A 20,885-nucleotide genomic window follows, 5' to 3' on the forward strand; every position below is an offset into this window, starting at 1 on the left:
CATCCAAAATGAAAATAAATAAGGAAACACAAGCTTTAAATGATACATTAAACAAGATGGACTTAATTGATATTTATAGGACACTCCATCCAAAAACAACAGAATACACATTTTTCTCAAGTGCTCATGGAACATTCTCCAGGATAGATCATATCTTGGGTCACAAATCAAGCCTTGGTAAATTTAAGAAAATTGAAATTGTATCAAGTATCTTTTCTGACCACAACGCCATGAGACTAGATATCAATTACAGGAAAAGATCTGTAAAATATACAAACACATGGAGGCTAAACAATACACTACTTAATAATAAAGTGATCACTGAAGAAATCAAAGAGGAAATAAAAAAATACCTAGAAACAAATGACAGTGGAGACACAACGACCCAAAACCTATGGGATGCAGCAAAAGCAGTTCTAAGGGGGAAGTTTATAGCAATACAAGCCCACCTTAAGAAGCAGGAAACATCTCGAATAAACAACCTAACCTTGCACCTCAAGCAATTAGAGAAAGAAGAACAAAAAAGCCCCAAAGCTAGCAGAAGGAAAGAAATCATAAAAATCAGATCAGAAATAAATGAAAAAGAAATGAAGGAAACGATAGCAAAGATCAATAAAACTAAAAGCTGGTTCTTTGAGAAGATAAACAAAATAGATAAACCACTAGCCAGACTCATCAAGAAAAAAAGGGAGAAGACTCAAATCAATAGAATTAGAAATGAGAAAGGAGAAATAACAACTGACACTGCAGAAATAAAAAAAATCATGAGAGATTACTACAAGCAACTCTATGCCAATAAAATGGACAATCTGGAAGAAATGGACAAATTCTTAGAAATGCACAACCTGCCAGACTGAATCAGGAAGAAATAGAAAATATGAACAGACCAATCACAAGCACTGAAATTGAAACTGTGATTAAAAATCTTCCAACAAACAAAAGCCCAGGACCAGATGGCTTCACAGGTGAATTCTATCAAACGTTTAGAGAAGAGCTAACACCTATCCTTCTCAAACTCTTCCAAAATATAGCAGAGGGAGGAACACTCCCAAATTCCTTCTACGAGGCCACCATCACCATGATACCAAAACCAGACAAGGATGTCACAAAGAAAGAAAACTACAGGCCAATATCACTGATGAACATAGATGCAAAAATCCTCAACAAAATACTAGCAAACAGAATCCAACAGCACATTAAAAGGATCATACACCATGATCAAGTGGGGTTTATTCCAGGAATGCAAGGATTCTTCAATATACGCAAATCTATCAATGTGATAAACCATATTAACAAATTGAAGGAGAAAACCATATGATCATCTCAATAGATGCAGAGAAAGCTTTTGACAAAATTCAACACCCATTTATGATAAAAACCCTCCAGAAAGTAGGCATAGAGGGAACTTTCCTCAACATAATAAAGGCCATATATGACAAGCCCACAGCAAACATCATCCTCAATGGTGAAAAACTGAAAGCATTTCCACTAAGATCAGGAACAAGACAAGGTTGCCCACTGTCACCACTCTTATTCAACATAGTTTTGGAAGTTTTAGCCACAGCAATCAGAGAAGAAAAGGAAATAAAAGGAATCCACATCGGAAAAGAAGAAGTAAAGCTGTCACTGTTTGCAGATGACATGATACTATACATAGAGAATCCTAAAGATGCTACCAGAAAACTACTAGAGCTAATCAATGAATTTGGCAAAGTAGCAGGATACAAAATCAATGCACAGAAATCTCTGGCATTCCTATATACTAATGATGAAAAATCTGAAAGTGAAATCAAGAAAACACTCCCATTTACCATTGCAACAAAAAGAATAAAATATCTAGGAATAAACCTACCTAAGGATATGAAAGACCTGTATGCAGAAAATTATAAGACACTGATGAAAGAAATTAAAGATGATACAAATAGATGGAGAGATATACCATGTTCTTGGATGGGAAGAATCAACATTGTGAAAATGACTCTACTACCCAAAGCAATCTACAGATTCAATGCAATCCCTATCAAACTACCACTGGCATTTTTCACAGAACTAGAACAAAAAATTTCGCAATTTGTATGGAAACACAAAAGACCCCGAATAGCCAAAGCAATCTTGAGAATGAAAAAAGGAGCTGGAGGAATCAGGCTCCCTGACTTCAGACTATACTACAAAGCAACAGTAATCAAGACAGTATGGTACTGGCACAAAAACAGAAAAGATAGATCAGTGGAACAGGATAGAAAGCCCAGAGATAAACCCACGCACATATGGACACCTTATCTTTGATAAAGGAGGCAGGAATGTACAGTGGAGAAAGGACAGCCTCTTCAATAAATGGTGCTGGGAAAACTGGACAGGTACATGTTAAAAGTATGAGATTAGATCACTCCCTAACACCATACACAAAAATAAGCTCAAAATGGATTAAAGACCTAAATGTAAGGCAGAAACTATCAAACTCTTAGAGGAAAACATAGGAAGAACACTCTATGACATAAATCACAGCAAGATCCTTTCTGACCCACCTCCTAGAGTAATGGAAATAAAAACAAAAATAACAAATGGGACCTAATGAAACTTCAAAGCTTTTGCACAGCAAAGGAAACCATAATCAAGACCAAAAGACAACCCTCAGAATGGGAGAAAACATTTGCAAATGAAGCAACTGACAAAGGATTAATCTCCAAAATTTACAAGCAGCTCATGCAGCTCAATAACAAAAAAACAAACAACCCCATCCAAAAATGGGCAGAAGACCTAAACAGACATTTCTCCAAAGAAGATATACAGAATGCCAACAAACACATGAAAGAATGCTCAACATCATTAATCATTAGAGAAATGCAAATCAAAACTACAATGAGATATCATCTCACACCAGTCAGAATGGCCATCATCAAAAAATCTAGAAACAATAAATGCTGGAGAGGGTGTGGAGAAAAGGGGACACTCTTGCACTGCTGTTGGGAATGTGAATTGGTTCAGCCACTATGGAGAACAGTATGGAGGTTCCTTAAAAAACTACAAATAGAATTACCATATGACCCAGCAATCCCACTCCTGGGCATATACCCTGAGAAAACCATAATTCAAAAAGAGTCATGTACCAAAATGTTCATTGCAGCTCTATTTACAATAGCCCGGAGATGGAAAGAACCTAAGCGCCCATCATCGGACGAATGGATAAAGAAGATGTGGCACATATACACAATGGAATATTACTCAGCCTTAAAAAGAAATGAAATTGAGATATTTGTAATGAGATGGATAGACCTAGAGTCTGTCATACAGAGTGAAGTAAGTCAGAAAGACAAAGACAAATACCGTATGCTAACACATATATATGGAATTTAAGGGGAAAAAATGTCATGAAGAACCTAGGGATAAGACAGGAATACAGGCGCAGACCTACTGGAGAACGGACTTGAGGATATGGGGAGGGGGAAGGGTGAGTTTTGACAGGGCGAGAGAGAGTCATGGACATATACACACTAACAAACGTAGTAAGGTAGATAGCTAGGGGGAAGCAGCCGCAAGGCACAGGGATATTAGCTCGGGGCTCTGGGACAGCCTGGAGGGGTGGGAGGGGGAGAGTGGGAGGGAGGGAGACGCAAGAGGGAAGACACATGGGAGCACATGTATATGTATAGCTGATTCACTTTGTTATAAATCAGAAACTAACACACCATTGTAAAGCAATTATACCCCAATAAAGATGTTAAAAAAAAAAAAAAAAAAGGGAATGGGGGAGGGGCAAGATACAGCTGGGGGATTAAGAGGTACAAACTACTATGTATAAAATAAATTAGCTACAAGGATATATTGTACAGCACAGAGAATATAGCCAATATTTTATAATAACTATAAACAGAATATAATCTTTTCAGATTGTGAAACACTGTGTTGTACATCTGAAACATATATCATAAATCAACCATATCTCAATAAAAATATTGTGATAAAATACAGATAAGATTTACCCTCTTAACTATTTTAAGAATATAGTTCAGTGTTATTAAATACATTCATAGCATTGTGCAGCCATCATATCACCATAATTCTTTTCATCATATAAAGCTAACCCCCCACCCCAGCCTCTCCCAGCCCTGGAAGCCACCATTCCACTTTCTGTCTCTATGATTTTGGCTACTCATGTAAGTGCCTCATATAAGTCGAATTATACAGTATTTGTCTTTCTGTGTCTGGCTTATTTCACTCCACATGAGGTTCTTTTATGTTATAGCAGAATTTCCTAACTCTTTAAGACTAAAAAACATTCCATTGTATTTTGGTTATCCATTTTTTTCATTCTGTGGGTTGCCTTTTTTAAAAAATATTTATTTATTTATTTATTTTTTTATGGTACGCGGGCTTCTCACTGTTGTGGCCTCTCCCGTTGCGGAGCACAGGCTCCAGACACGCAGGCTCATCGGCCATGGCTCACGGGCCCAGCCACTCTGCAGCACGTGGGATCTTCCTGGCCCGGGGCACAAACCCTTGTCCCCCGCATCGGCAGGTGGACTCCCAACCACTGTGCCACCAGAGAAGCCCTGTGGGTTGCCTTTTTATTCTTTTATTTCTAGTGTCTTTTGATGCACATATTTTTAAATATTTCATGAAATCCAATTTGTCTATTTTTGTTGTTGTTTCTTTCTGATGGCAAAAGAGAGTAACAAAATCATGATAAGTCTTTTTTTTTTTTTTTTTCGGTATGCAGGCCTGTCACTGCTGTGGCCTCTCCTGTTGCGGAGCACACGCTCCGGATGCACAGCCTCAGTGGCCATGGCTCACGGGCCCAGCCACTCTGTGGCATGTGGGATCTTCCCAGATCGGGGCACGAACCCGTGTCCCTGCGTTGGCAGGTGGACTCTCAACCACTGCGCCACCAGGGAAGCCCGATAAATCATTTTTTTTTTTTTTTTTTTTTTTTTTTGCGGTACGTGGGCCTCTCACTGTTGTGGCCTCTCCCATTGCGGAGCACAGGCTCCGGACGCGCAGGCTCAGCGGCCGTGGCTCACGGGCCCAGCCGCTCCGCGGCATGTGGGATCTTCCCGGACCGGGGCACGAACCCGCGTCCCCTGCATCGGCAGGCGGACTCTCAACCACTGTGCCACCAGGGAAGCCCCGATAAATCATTTTTTAAGCAAACAATTATAGATGACCTAACCCATTACTTAAAAAAGGAAAACATGCTAAAGTCTATATACATCAGCGCAAAAAACAGGTTAAATGGAACATGCACCAACCAGAGAAATATGTGATTTGCTTTGAGAGGAGGGTGATGATGTGTGCTGCAAATAAGTTGAATAAGTTTAAATAGTTCATTAAAAGGAATCTTGCTGCCGAATGTATCAGCTTCTTCTTGCATCCCTTCCACACCCACTCTCAGTGTCTCTCTGATTCCAGCTGTGGCCTTTACCCCAGTTCTATATGAAATTCAACTAACCATGGCTCTGCCGCTAGCTCAGCCCAAGTATGTAAACACATATTTCACTTTCTGCCCCAGGATTTCTCTGTTTGGCATGTCTGAAAGGAGGTAACATGCCCTAGGGCCAACTTCAAACCCTGGCATACAGGAGCTGAGAAATGCTTCTCCTTGGAGGTCATCTGGAGGGCATTTTTGAAAGTTGTCTTAGGGGCTCCTCAGAATGTCTGGTTGGATGGAGTTGGCGTGCTGGTTATCAACTCAACTGCACACTTTTTCTTTCCTTCCTTTTGTACTTTTCCCGGTCCATATCTCCTGCTTCCTGGAATCAACTCCAAATAAACTACCTGCACGAAAGGCTTTTCTACAGATTCTGTTTCAGGGGTGGGGGGCAGGCAACCTAGACTAGAAGAGTCATCTATCAGAAAGTCCCATCCCTCCTTTTAAATGGTGGAGAAGAGTTTCCTTTGCTTTGCTCTGGAAGTATCTCTGCTGAAAACCCCTAGAGTATTTTTTTTTTCTTAATTCTTTTTTTTTTTTAAAGATTATTATTAGTTTCTTTATTGAATAAGGTAAAAGCAATGGAAAATTCATTGTTTACTTAAAATTTTTATTTTATATTAGAGTATAGTTGATTAACAATGTTGTATTAGTTTCAGGTGTACAGTAGAGTGATTCAGTTATATATATACATGTATCTATTCTCTTTCAAATTCTTTTCCCATTTAGGATATTACAGAGTATTGAGGAGAGTTCCCTGTGCTATACAGTAGGTCCTTGTTGGTTATCTGTTTTAAATATAGCAGTGTGTATAGTCTGTCCCTCCCCCCAAATCTTTTCCCCTGGTAACCATTTTGTTCTCTAAGTCTGTGAGTCTGTTTCTATTCTGTAATTAAGTTCATTTCTATCTTTTTTTTTTAAGATTTTGCATGTAAGCGATATCATATGATATTGTCTTTCTCTGTCTGACTTACTTCACTTAGTAAGATAATCTCCAGGTCCATCTATATTGCTGCAAATGGCATTATTTCATTCTATTTAATGGCTGAATAATATTCCATTGTATAACATGTACCACATCTTTTTATCCATTCATCTGTCAATGGACATTTAGGTTGCTTCCATATCTTGGCTATTGTAAACAGCATTGCAATGAATATTGGGGTGCATGTATCCTTTTGAACCATGATTTTCTCTGGATATATGCCCAGGAGTGGGATTGTTGGATCATATGGTAGCTCTATTTTTAGTTTCTTAAGGAACCTCCGTAGTGGCTGCACCAATTTACATTCCCACCAACAGTGTAGGAAGGTTCCCTTTTCTCCACACCCTCTTCAGCATTTATTATTTGTAGTCTTTTTGATGATGGCCATTCTGACTGGTGTGAGGTGATATCCCATTGTAGTTTTGATTTGCATTTCTCTAATGATTAGAGGCGTTGAGCATCTTTTCATGTGCTTTTTGGCCACCTGTATGTCTTTTTTGAAGAAATGTCTATTTAGGTCTTCTGCCCATTTTTTGATTGGGTTGTTGGTTTTTTGATATTGAGCCACATGAGCTCTTTGTAAATTTTGGAGATTAATCCCTTCTTGGTTGCATTGTTTGCAAATATTTTCTCCCATTCTGTGGGTTGTCTTTTCATTTTGATTATGGTTTCCTTTGCTGTGCAAAAGCTTTTGAGTTTAATTAGGCCCATTTGTTTAATTTTATTTTTATTGCCATTACTCTAGGAGACAAATTGAAAAAGGTATTGCTGTGATTTATGTCAGAGAGTGTTCTGCCTATATTTTCCTCTAAGAGTTTTATAGTATATGGTCTTACATTTAGATCTTTAAGCACTTTTTAGTTTATTTTTGTGTGTGAATTTGTGAATATTGTGAATATTTGTGAATATTTGTGAATATTCAAATTCCTTTTTTTTTTTACATGTAGCTGTCCAGTTTTCCCACCATCAATTATTTAAGAGACTGTCTTTTTTCCATTGTATACTCTTGCTTCCTTTGTTGTAGATTAATTGACCATAGGTGCATGGGTTTATTTCTGGGCTTTCTATCCTGTTCCATTGATCTATATTTCTGTCTTGGGGCCAGTACCATACTGTTTTGATGACTGTAGCTTTATAGTATAGTCTGAATACTATAGTCATATAGTGTATCTATATGTATCTATATGTGTATCTATATCTATAATATGTGTATCTATATCTATAATACATATAGTCAGAGAACCTGATTCCTCCAGCTCCATTTTTCTTACTCAAGATTGGAAGTATTGGATTTGGTTTGCTGGTATTTTGTTGAGGATTTTTGCGTCTATATTCATCAGTGTGTATTGGCCTGTAATTTTCTTTTATGTGGTATCTTTGTCTGGTTTTGGTATCAGGGTGATGGGGGCCTCATAGAATGAGTTTGATAGTATTCCTTCCTCTGTGATTTTTTGGCATAGTTTCAGAAGGATGGGTGTTGACTCTTCTTAAATGTTTGATAGCATTTGGCTCTGAAGCCAGCTGGTCCTGGACTTTTGTTTGATGGAAGTTTTAAAATCACAGTTTCAATTTCAGTACTTGTGATTGGTCTGTCCATACTTTCTATTTCTTCCTGGTTCAGTCTTGGGAGATTGTACCTTTCTAAGAATTTGTCCATTTTTTTCTAGGTTGTCCATCTTATTAGCATATAGTTTGCTTGCTGTGGTGTCTTATGATCCTTTGTATTTCTGTGGTGTCTGTTGTAACTTCTCTTTTTTCATTTCTAATCTTATTGATTTGAGCCCTCTCCCTTATTTTCCTTGATGAGTCTGGCTAAAGGTTTATCAATTTTGTTTATCTTTTCAAAGAACCAGATTTTAGTTTCATTGATCTTTTCTAATGTTTTCTTTGTGTCTAATTTATTTATTTCTGCTCTGATCTTTATAATTTCTTTCCTTCTACTGACTGGGTTGTTTGTTCTTCTTTCTCTAGTTGCATTAGGTTTAAGGTTAGATTGTTTATTTGAGATTTTTCTTGTTTCCTGAGGTAAGATTGTATTGCTATAGACTTCCCTCTTAGAACTGCTTTTGCTACATCCCATAAGTCTTGGATTGTCGTGTTTTCATTGTCATTTTTCTCTAGGTATTTTTTGATTTCCTCTTTGATTTTTTTAGTGATCCATTGGTTGTTTAGTAGCATATTGTTAAGTCTCCATGTATTTCTGTTTTTTACATGTTTCTTCTTGTAGTCAATTTCTAATCTCATAGCATAGTGGTCAGAAAAGATGCTTCACCTGAGTTCAATTTTCTTAAATTTACTGAGGCTTGCTTTGTGGCCCAGTGTGTGATTGATCCTGGAGAATTTCATGTGCACTTCAGAAGAATGTGTTTTCTGCTGCTTTTGGATGGAAAGCCCTATTACTATCAATTATGTCCATCTGGTCTAATGTGTCTTTTAAAGCTTGTGTTTCCTTATTGATTTTATGTCTCAATGATCTGTCCATTAGTGCAAGTAGGGTGTAGAAGTCTACCACTAGTGTTGTGTTACTGTTGATTTCCCCTTTTATGGCTGTTAGTATTTGCCTTATATATTTAGGTGCTCCTATGTTGGGTGCATATATATTTACAGTTATTATATCTTCTTCTTGGATTGATCCCTTTATCATTATGTAGTGTCCTTCCTTGTCTCTTGTAACAGACTTTATTTTGAAGTCTATTTTGTCTGAGATGAGAATTGCTACTCCCACTTTTTTTGATTTCCATTTGCATGGTATACATTTTTCCATCCCTTCACTTTCAGTCTGTATGTGTCCCTGGGTCTGAAGTGGGTCTCTTGTAGACAGCATATATACCATTCTTCTTTTTGGTATCCATTCATCCAGTCTATGTCTTTTAGTTGGAGCATTTAATCCATTTATGTTTAAGGTAATTATCTATATGTATTTTCTTACTGCCATTTTGTTGATTGTTTTGGATTTGTTTTTGTAGGTCTTTTTTCTTCCCTTCCTTTTTTTGTTCTCTTCTCTTGCAATTTGATTAACTTAGTGTTGTGTTTGGATTCCTTTTTCTTTTTTGTGTGTGTATCTATTGTAGATTTTTGGTTTGCACTTACCATGAGATTTTGATATAGCAGTCTATATATAAACTAGATTGTTTTAAGTTGCTGGTCTCATAATTTCAGATGCATTTCCAATATCCTGCATTTGTGCTCTCCTCACAATTGCTGGTTTTGATATCATATTTGTGTGCAGATGATTTCCTACTTTTATTGTATGTTTGCCTTTCTTGGCGAGCCTTTCCATTTGTAATTTTCTTGTTTCTAGTTGTGGCCTTTTCTTTTCCGCCTAGAGAAATTCCTTTAGCATTTGTTGCAAAGCTGGTCTGGTGGTGCTGAATTCTCTTAGCTTTTGCTTGTCTGTAAAGCTTTTGATTTCTGTCAAATCTGAATAAGAGCCTTGCTGGGTAAAATATCATTGGTTGTAAGTTCTTCCCTTTCATCACTTTAAATATATAGTGCTACTCCCTTCTGGCCTGCAGAGGTTCTGCTGAGAAATCAGCTGATAACTTTATGGGAGTTCCCTTGTACCTCATTTTTTGCTTTTCCCTTGTTGCTTTTAATAATTTTGTCTTTATCTTTAATATTTGTCAATTTGATTATTATGTGTTTTGGCCTGCTCCACCTTGGGTTTATCCTGCTTGGGACTCCTTGTGCTTCCTGGACTTGGGTGACTGTTTCCTTTCTCATGTTAGGGAAATTTCAGCTATAATCTCTTCAAATATTTTCTCAGGTCCTTCCTCTTTCTCTTCTTCTTCTGCAGCCCTGCAATGCAAACATTGGTGCCAAGTTGCCCCAGAGGTCTCTTAGACTGTCCTCATTTCTTTTCATTTTTTTTTCTTTATTCTGTTCCATGGCAGTGATTTCCACCATTATGTCTTACAGCTCATTTATCCTTTCTTCTGCCTCACTTCTTCTGCTAATGTTTCCTTCTAGTGTATTTTTCATTTCTGTTATTGTATTGTTCACTCTGTCTGTTTGTTCTTTCTATCTTCTAGGTCTTTGTTAAACATTTCTTGTATCTTCTTGACCTGTGTGTCCATTCTTTTTCCAATATCATGGATCATTTTTACTATCATGACTCTGAATTATTTTTCAGGTAGATTGCTTATCTCCACTTCTCTTAGTTGCTCTTCTGGGGTTTTATCTTGTTCCTTCATCTGGGACATATTCCTCAACCATCTCATTTTGTTTACCTTTCTGTGATTGCAGTTTCCATTCTGCAGGTTACAGAGTTGTAGTTCTTCTTGCCTTCTGCTGTCTGCCTCCCAGTTGATGAGACTGTCTAAGAGGCTTGTGCAGGCTTCCTGGTGGGAGGGACTGGTGCCTGACCACTGCTGGGTGGAGTTGTATATTTTCCATCTGGTGAGCAGGGCCATTTCAAGGAGTGTATTTAGAAGTGGCTGTGTGCTCAGGCAGACTTTAAGCAGCCTGTTTGCTGATGGGTGGGGCATCGGCAAATGAGAGAGCAAACAAACAACAGGTGTGTTCCCACCCTGTTGTTTGTTTGTCCTGAGGCATCCCAACACTAGAGCCTACAGGCTGTTGGGTGGGGCCAGTTCTTGGTGAGAAAATGGCAACCTCCAAGAGGGCTCATGCCAATGAGCACTCCGCAGAACTACCACCACCAGTGTCCTTGTCCCCACAGTGAGCCACAGCTGCCCCCCACCTCCACAGGAGACCCTCCAACACCAGCAGGTAAGTCTGGCCCAATCTCTTATGAGGGCACCGCTTTTTTCTCTGGGTACTGGTACACACAAGACCCTGTGTGTGCCCTCCAAGAGTGGAGTTTCTGTATACCCCAGGCCTGTGGAATTCCTGCAGTCAAACCCTGCTGACCTTCAAAGCCATACTCTCTGGGGGCTCCTCCTCAGGTTGCCAGACCCGCAGGCTCTGGATCTTGATGTAAGGCTCAGAACTCTCACTCCTGTGGGATAACTTCTGTGGTACAATTGCTCTCCAGTTTGCATCTTGCCCACCTGGTAGGTATGGGATTCGATCTTATTGCAGTTGCACCCCTTCTGTCAACTCATTGTGGCTTCTTCTTTGTCTTTCTATGTAGGGTTTCATTTTTGATACATTCCTGCTTTTTTTTTTTTTTTTTTTTGTCAGTGGTTGTCAGCAGTTAGTTGTGATTTTGGTGTTTCTATAAGAAGGGATGAGCTCACATCCTTCTACTCTGCCATCTTGGCTTCTCCTTACTTATGTCTTAATTATCTGCTGATAACAAGCCATCTTATGTTACTGGGCCTCAACACATACAATCCCCCCTTTCAAACATGGATAACAGAATTGTTTGTGAAGATTTATAAAAATGTATTATCCTTTACCCCATCCCTAAAGTATGGTGTCAGAAACTCCCGTGGTCATTCTATTTTTTTTTTTTTCCACACTGTGTGGCATGTGGGATCTGAGTTCCCAGACCAGGGATCAAACCCACACCTCCTGCATTGGAAGCATGGAGTCTTGACCACTGGACCACCAGGGAGGTCCCTCCTATGGTCATTCTAATGTTCAACCATGATTGAAAACATTGTTCTCAGGAGTTCAATTTCCTCTCCTGTCCTTGCCCTCCACCTTCATTTATCCATTTATTCTCAAATTTATTAACTATGAACTACATACCAGGCAATGTGCTAGATACTGGGGATGTGACAATGAACAGGATGAGGTCCAAAACTTATCTTGAATGCCCCTGCCTCTAGACAGCCCTTCTTGACTACTTCTATCGCCATTAGCTTTAACATTGCATTCTCTTGGCCAGAATTAAGAGTCACCCTTGATTCTCCTCCAATAACTTGGACTTACCCTTGACACAGAACTTATCACATTGCACTGAAATGGTTTACAATTCTTTTTCTTCTTTTCCACTATGAGCTGTTCAAGCCCAGGAATTATGTTCATTATTGTGATTTGCTCAATAATGTTGCAAGCAAGAGGGAAAGAGGGAGGGAGGGACCTAGCAAAGCAGATGGAACACCTTGAATGTCTCAGACATCATCCTTAACTGTGGCCTTCTGCAGCATGCTTATTTCAGGTAGAAAGAAAGAAAAACAAGTATTATATATTTATGAAGTGGGCATTCTCATATTTAATTCTCCCAACATCCTTCACTTATACATATTATCATTTCCATTTAAAGGCCAGTAACAAGTGGTTCAAAGAAGTGAAGTATCTGGCCAAAGGTCATGCTTTTTTTCTCCTAAGTAGAGCATCTGGAGTCAAAACTCAGAGGTCTTGATGAGAAAAAGGCCCAGAGGTTTTCTGAACTTGTATACACAACTGCTGGAGTGTGTGCTCATGTGTGTGTAGACTTTCCATTCTATGGAAACTTCTCAAAGGCAGAAATAATCTTTGTTTCATCATTTCTAGTGAAAGAGTCAGTGTTTAACAAAGTTACTATCAGGAGAGGCATACATTCTTCAAGGGACTCTTCATCTGTTTCTTTTGATTTTGGGCATTAAAGGTCTCTGTAGTGCTGCTAGAAATTTTCCATCAAGGTTATTCTACAAGTTCTTGTGGGTGACTTTGAAATTAAAATTTTTTCGTTATCTTCCAGAATGAAGGCTGAGGTTAAAAAGGCATATTTCACTTTTTTCTCCTTTTCCCCATGGCCTCCAGTGTCTCCTTTTTCTCACCATTGTCTTTTCCCTTGCCTGTGATATATCTGAAAAATGTTTTCCTTGTATCTTCAGCTGACTCTCTTCCTCTAATTTCTCAGTTCTTTATGTTTCTAAAGCTGCATCTTCCCCGTGGAACTTATGCCAAATATAATTGCCCTGCACCATTTGGGAAAGGCTTAGATTTGTTTCATAGGTGGTTTCTTTAGCCTTAATAAGTACTGACACTTATTAGCTGTCCACAATTTTATTCTTTCCTTTGTGGGTTGCATTGCCTTGTTTGTTAATGTGTAAATCATAGATTTCTCTAATTACATACTGTTGCCTTTTCCTTTCCCCTAAGAGGCTGAAAATTAGCAAAGGGCTGGGACTCTGATAGAAATGTCTACAATGGTTTCTTCACACACGTTTGGGGATGCTGTTGGCTCAGAGTAAATTTACTTCAGTGTGTGTGTGTGTGTGTGTGTGTATGTGTGGTTGGCTGCTCTGAATGTTCAGTTTGTCTCTGATTCTGAGGTTAAGAACATGCCGGCCAGTGGGTAAGGAGAAGACATAGATCAGGAAAGGGCCTTGCAAACTCGAAACTATGCATTCAAATGAAAGAATCAAATATTGGTAAACACTATACTCAGTTTGCCACTTCTCATTAATTTCACTTACCCCACATCTCCCTGTAATCTCTCTCAATATTGTCAATCTTTGTGTTTCTAGTAAAAGACTGGAAGGTTTTAACTTGATCATAAATTGACTTTATTTGAATTGACTGGTAGTAGTTATCTGAACAAATTTGTGTGTGGAAAAACATTATGTAAAGCCAATTATAATTAGTAATTTTTTTTTGAGATTCTTCCCATGAATATATTGTGTCTTCCTGTCCTGGTACCACAAAGTGTACTCCTGGGACCAGCAGCGTTGATGTCAGAGTCTCAGGCGACCCTCAACCCACACCCTAATCTGGATCCACTGAATAATGTACAGATAGTACATTTTATCAAGAGCTCCTGGGGTGGTTCCTGGTCTTCAAATCCTCTTGGCCCAGGTGCTTGACATCTTTGAGTTCCCAGAAAATGAGAGAGCAAGACAAACCATTCCTGCTGGGCTTGCTGAATTCCCAACCCACGTGACTGTGACCACGAGCAAAATAAAGTGGTTGCTCTAGGCCACTAATTTTAAGGTGGTTTGTTTTACAACAATAGTAACCCGAGTCCTCTCTCTTTTGTGTTTCTACTCATTTTCCCATGGCCCAGCATTCTTCTATGATATATATTATGCTCCAAAACAATTGCTGAAAATATACAGAATTTTGACTGAGAATAAATTATATTGAAATTAAATTAAATTAAATTATATTGAATCCAGAGTTCTCCCAGATTGAGTGGTGTCCCTAGAGCTATATTTCCAAAGCATCTATACAGTTATTAATTACTTTCTTTTAACTCTCTTTACTACATAGCCTTATCTTAAGTGATACTAGTCATGATTTCAGAATTTTGATGCTTAGTTTGATTTTTCTAATATCATGAATATTCATACATATAAAAATAAAAACATACTTATCTAAGTATCACCAAATAACATCAGTGTTACATGTATCCCAGTTTGGAAAACAATGATCGGGTGAAAATGTTTTATGAAGTAGACAACTCTCTGGTCATAGACTGTGTTCTTGGCCCTTCTCATTTCTGAGCTCGAAGAATGGAAACCATTCTACTGTTTTGCCAGCTTCTCCTCCTTGTTTTGGCTGTCTCTCCAAAAGCACCCATTGATTTTGACACTTTGTCCAAATTTCTGTATTTTGCTTATTTTATTTCTACTAACTAAATCCCACACCTTGCCCACCTCCAATGTGATAGAGTCCATCTCCAGTGATAACTACTCCCTTGACTCCAATCTTTACAAAACTTGTCCCTGCCTAGATCCAGTAAGAAGGAAATAAGGCAAAAGTGACAAGTGGAACAAATTTTGGTAACTATGAACAGTAGAATAAGGTATATAAAATGTCGTACATGATGTTGTAAAGTCAGGCTACTCAGAGTGTGGTCTAGGGATATGCTGATGAATTGTTTATTACTAGCTTATCATAAGTACAAAATGTGAGAATCAGATTTTAAAACTTTTGTAGTAATTTGAGAGTAATTTAATATCAGTTGAATTAACAATTTAAAATTGGGATTGGCGTTTTGTGTGTCCTTTTAATTTTATTTCTTCTCGTAATAAGTCTTTCTTGTGTTTTTTAAGTATTGATTTTCAGTAGACTAAAAATTTTTTAAAAATTTGGTTCTTTGCTGCAGTTAATTTGAGAAGCACTTGTGTAAAAAAACTAAATAGAGTAGAAAATGTCCTTTTAAATGTAACTCAGAAAATAAATTTTCTGTATTAAAATTTTTTATTATATATGAATATTCTAAAAAAAAAATGGAAAGGACATACGCCAACATGTACCAGTATTTTAGCATTAGTTGTCATAGAGTGGTGGGTCATGACCAGAAAATAATATCATAGCCAGAAAGTTATTAGAAAAAGAAGTGAAAATATTCCTTTTCCTACTCTGGACTTTCCTACTCTTTTCTCTCCAGACTCTGTCAGAATTTCGGTACTTATAAATGCAAACACCACGGTCTCTCAACAACTTTTACAAATTGTTTTTGACTGGATTCATTTTATTAGAGAATTTTCAATTAAATCCAATGTTGCCAGAACATCACATTTTTAAACATTTAGGCAAAGCATAAGAAGGCTTCACACAGAGTTGGAAACACGTTTTGCCATGCGTCAATACTGAATTACCTAAACTTCAGCTTAACAGACGCCATAAAAGAGAGTTACTGCCAAGAGTCTCTTATTTTCCTTCAATAACATCTGAAGTGATTCTCATAGATCAAGTGGGCTCATTTGATACTGAGGCATGGAAACACATTCACACATAATTGATATTCTACTTTGTAGCTGTTACCAATATGATGTAACATAGCTAAAGGAATGATAGGATTTGATGCCAAATTTGAAGTTGGAGCTTGAATGCCAATTCATCTGCTGCTTCTATGTTCATGACTGTTTTAAGAATGAGATATTAGGTATGTAAGGGGATCTAAAGACAGACTTTATTTCATATATAGGGTGTTAAAGTAATCCATAAGATTTTGTTTAAAGAAAATTATAAATGACTCTAATAGAGGAAACTAATCTCCATTATATATGCTACTCCATTAATTAGGAAACTAATCTTCATTAAGTATGCATTAAGGCCTGCATATTCCATTAAGGTCTGCTCGTGGTTGAGATACGTTAATGTAATTATTAGCTTAAGGATAAATTTCCGACAAAAATAAGAGTTTCCTCTCAAATTCACCACTTAACTGGCTTGCAACCCAGCTTGGACACCACCTGCCCTCCTCCACTCCCCCCCACAGCAGTATTCACTAGCATTGTTCTGTCTGTTCTTGAAACTCATTTCTCTCTTATTGTCTCAATACATGTTTCTCCATCTAGCCACACGTAATTTCTTCTCTGCTTCCTTAGTTGCTCCTTTCATTCTGTCTGGACTTTGTGGAAGTGACCACTGTTCTTTCTTTTCCCAGGTTTATGTTCATTAGTCATCCTCTCCTGAGCCATCTCATCCACTCCCATGCTCTTAGCTGCCAATTGCCACCTCATGAGTTACCCTGTTCTACCTTCAGCTTTGATATCTTCTCAAGCTTTGAGCTGTGTACAAGTTGACCTTGTATTATTGTGCTTCACATTTATTGCATTTTTACAAACTGAAGCTTTGTGGCAACCTTGATTAGAGCAAGTCTATCAGCTCCACTTTTCCAACAGTTTCTCTGTGTCACATTTTTGTAGTAATTTTTGCAAGATTTCTATTTTTTTCATTATTATTATACTTATTATGGTGGTCTGTGATCCATGATCTTTGAAGTTCTATTGTAATTGTTTTGGGCATCACAAACCATGCCCATATAAGACGGCAAAACTTAAATGTTGTGTGTGCTCTGACTACTCCACCAGCCAGCTATTCCCCCATCTCTCAAACTCTCCTTGGGCCTCCCTGTTCCCTGAGACACAACAATAAAAGAATTAGGCTGATTAATAATCCCACAAGGCCTCTAAGTGTACAAGTGAAATGAAGAGTTGCACGCCTCTCATTTTAAATCAAAAGCTAGAAATGATTAAGCTTAGTGAGGAAGCTAGGTCAAAAGCCATAACAGGCTGAAAGCTAGCCCTCTTGGGCCAAACAGCTTGCCAAGTTGTAAATGCAAAGGAAAAGTACTTGAAGAAAATTAAAAGTGCTAAGCCAGTGAACACAAGAATAATAAGAAAGCCAAACAGCCTTATTGCTGATATGATATGGAGAAAGTTTTAATGGTTTGGATAGAAGATCAAACCAGCCACAATAGTCCCTTAGCCAAAATGTAATCCAGAGCCAGTCCCTAACTCTCTTCAATTCTGTGAAAGCTGAGGAAGATGTAGAAGAAAAGTTTGAAGCTAGCAGAGATTGGTTCATGAGATTTAAGGAAAGAAGCCATCTCCATAACATCAAAGTGCAAGGTGAAGCAGCAAGTGCTGATGTAGAAGCTGCAGCAAGTTCTCCAGAAGGTCTAGCTAAGATAATTCATGAAGATGCCTACACTAAACAACAGATTTTTCAGTGTAGACGAAACAGCCTTCTATTGGAAGAAGATGCCATCTGGGACTTTCATAGCTAGTGAGGAGAAGTCAATGCCTGGCTTCAAAGCTTCAAATGAAAGGCTCTCTTGTTAGGGACTAATGCAGCTGGTGACTTCAAGTGGAATCCAATGCTCATTTAACATCTGAAAATTCTAGGGCCCTTAAGAACTATGCTAAATGTACTCTGCCTGTGCTCTATAAATGGAACAACAAAGTCTAAATGACAGCACATCTGTTGACAACATGATTTACTGAATATTTTAAGCCCACTGTAGAGACCTACTGCTCAGGAAAAAAAAAAAAAAAAAAAAAGATTCCTTTCAAAATACTACTGCTCATTGACAAGGCACCTCTTACCCAAGAGCTGTGATAGAGATGTACAAAAAAGGTGAATGATGTTTTCATGCCTGGTAATACAAAATCCATTCTGCAGCCCATGGATCAAGGAGCCATTTTGACTTTCAAATTTTATTATTTAAGAAATATATTTTTGTAAGGCATAGCTGCCATAGATAGTGATTCCTCTGATGGATCTGGGCAAAGTCAATTGAAAACCTTTTGGAAAGGATTCAGCATTCTAGATGTCATGAAGAAAATTTGTGATTCATGGGAAGAGGTCAAAATATCATCATTAACAGGAGTTGGGAAGAAACAGATTCCAACCCTCATGGATGACTTGGAGGGGTTCAATACTTCAGTGGAGGAAGTCACTGCAGTTGTGGTGGAAATAGAACTAGAATTAGAAGTGGAGCCTGAAAATGGGAATGAATTGCTGCAATCTCATGATAAATGAACAGATAAGGAGTTGCTTCTTATGAGGTTTTAATATGGCAGTCAATATATAAAGATTTAAGTTGTTGATCTTTTATTTTCAAATGCATTTCCAATATCCTGTGTTTGTACTCTCTTCTCACGATTGCTGCTACCTTTACTGTATGTTTGCCTTTACTGGTGAGCTTTTCCATTCATAATTTTCTTGTTTCTAATTATGGGCTTTTCCTTTCCACCTAGAGAAATTCCTTTAGCATTTGTTGCAAAGCTGGTCTGGTGGTTCTGAATTCTCTTAGCTTTTACTTGTATGTAAAGCTTTTGATTTCTCTGTTGAATCTGAATAAGAGCCTTGCTGGGTAGAAAGTTCTTGCTTGTACGTTCTTCCCTTTCATCACTTTAAATATATCGTGCCACTCCCTTCTGGCCTGCAGAGTTTCTGCTGAGAAATCAGCTGATAACCTTATGGGAGTTCCCTTGTACCTCATTTGTTGCTTTTCCCGGTTGTTTTTAATATTTTTTCTTTGTCTTTAATTTCTGTCAGTTTAATTACCATGTGTCTCTGTGTGTTCCTCCTTGGGTTTATCCTGCCTGGGACTCTTTGTGCTTCCTGGACTTGGGTGACAGTTTCCTTTCCCATGTTAAGGAAGTTTTCAGCTATTATCTCTTCAAATATTTTCTCAGGTCCTTTCTCTCTCTTTTCTCCTTCTGGGACCCCTGTAATGTGAATGTTGGTGCATTTCATGTTGCCCCAGAGGTCTTTGAGACTGTCCTCATTTCTTTTCATTCTTTTTTCTTTATTCTGTTCCACAGCAGGGATTTCCACCATTCTGTCTTCCAGCTCACTTATCTGTTCTTCTGCTTCACTTATTCTGCTATTGATTCCTTCTAACGTAGTTTTCATGTCAGTTATTATATTGTTCATCTCTGTTCCTTTTTTCTTCTAGGTCTTTGTTAAACATTTCTTCTTTCTTCTTTTTTTTTTTTTTGCAGTATGCGGGCCTCTCACTGTTGTGGCCTCTCCTGTTGTGGAGCACAGGCTCTGGACGCGCAGGCTCAGTGGCCATGGCTCACAGGCCCAGCTGCTCCACAGCATGTGGGATCTTCCCGGACTGGGGCACGAATCCATGTCCCCTGCATTGGCAGGCAGACTCTCAACCACTGCGCCACCAGGGAAGCCCTCTTCTGTCTTCTTTATCTGTGCCTCTATCCTTTTTCTAAGATCATGGATCATCTTTACTATCATTACTCTGAATTCTTTTTCAGGTAGATTGCCTATCTCCACTTCATTTAGTTGTTCTTCTAGGGCTTTATCTTGTTTCTTCTTCAGGGACATATTCCTCTGCTGTATCATTTTGTCTACCTTTCTGTGATTGTAGTTTCCGTTCCACAGGCTGCAGGATTGTAGTTCTTCTTGCTTCTGCTGTCTTCCCCCTGGTTGATGAGACTGTCTAAGAGGCTTGTGCAGGCTTCCTGGTGGGAGGGACTGGTACCTGCCCACTGGTGGGTGGAGCTGTGTCTTGTCCCTCTGGGGGGCAGGGCCATGTCAAGCAGTGTGTTTAGTGGGGAGCTGTGTGCTCAGGAAGACTTTAAGCTGCCTGTTTGCTGATGGGTGGGGCTGTGTTCCCACCCTGTTTGTTGTTTGGCCTGAAGCGTCCCAGCACTGGCGCCTATTGGCTGTTGGGAGGGGCCAGGTCTTGGTGAGAAAATGGTGGCCTCCAAGAGGGCTCATGCCTCTGAGTACTCCCCAGAACTACTCCTGCCAGTGTCTTTGTCTCAGCAGTGTCCCAGCCATCCCCTGCCTCCACAGGAGATGCTCCAATACCAGCAGGTAGGTCTGGCCCAGGCTCTCATGACGTCATTGCTTTTTTCCCCTGGGTCCTGGTGCACCTGCAAAGAGCAGAGTTACTGTTTCCCCCAATCATATGGGGCTTCTGGAATCAAACCCCATGGGCCTTCAAAGCTAGATTCTCTGGGGTCTCCTCCTTTTGTTGCCAGGCCCCCAGACTGGGGAGCCTGATGTGGGGCTCAGAACTGTCCCTCTGGTGGGAGAACCTCTGTGATATAATTATTTTCCAGTTTGTGGGTTGCCCACCTGACAGGTATGGGATTTGATTTTATCGTGATTACTCCCCTCCTACCATCTCATTGTGGCTTCTTTGTTTTTGGATGTGGAATATCTTTTTTGGTAGGTTCCAGTGGTGTGTTTTTTGTTTTTGTTTTGTCAATGGTTGTTCAGCAGTTAGTTGTGACTTCAGTGTTTTTGTAAGAAGAGGTGAGGTCACGTCCTTCTACTCTGCCATCTCAGGAGTTGCTTCTTATGATGCATGAAGAAAGTGGTTTCTTGAGATGGAATCTATTCCTTGTGAAGATGCTGTGAAGATTGCTG

This window comes from Phocoena sinus, chromosome 11, assembly GCF_008692025.1.
Source record: "Phocoena sinus isolate mPhoSin1 chromosome 11, mPhoSin1.pri, whole genome shotgun sequence".
Classification (NCBI taxonomy): Eukaryota; Metazoa; Chordata; class Mammalia; order Artiodactyla; family Phocoenidae; genus Phocoena; species Phocoena sinus.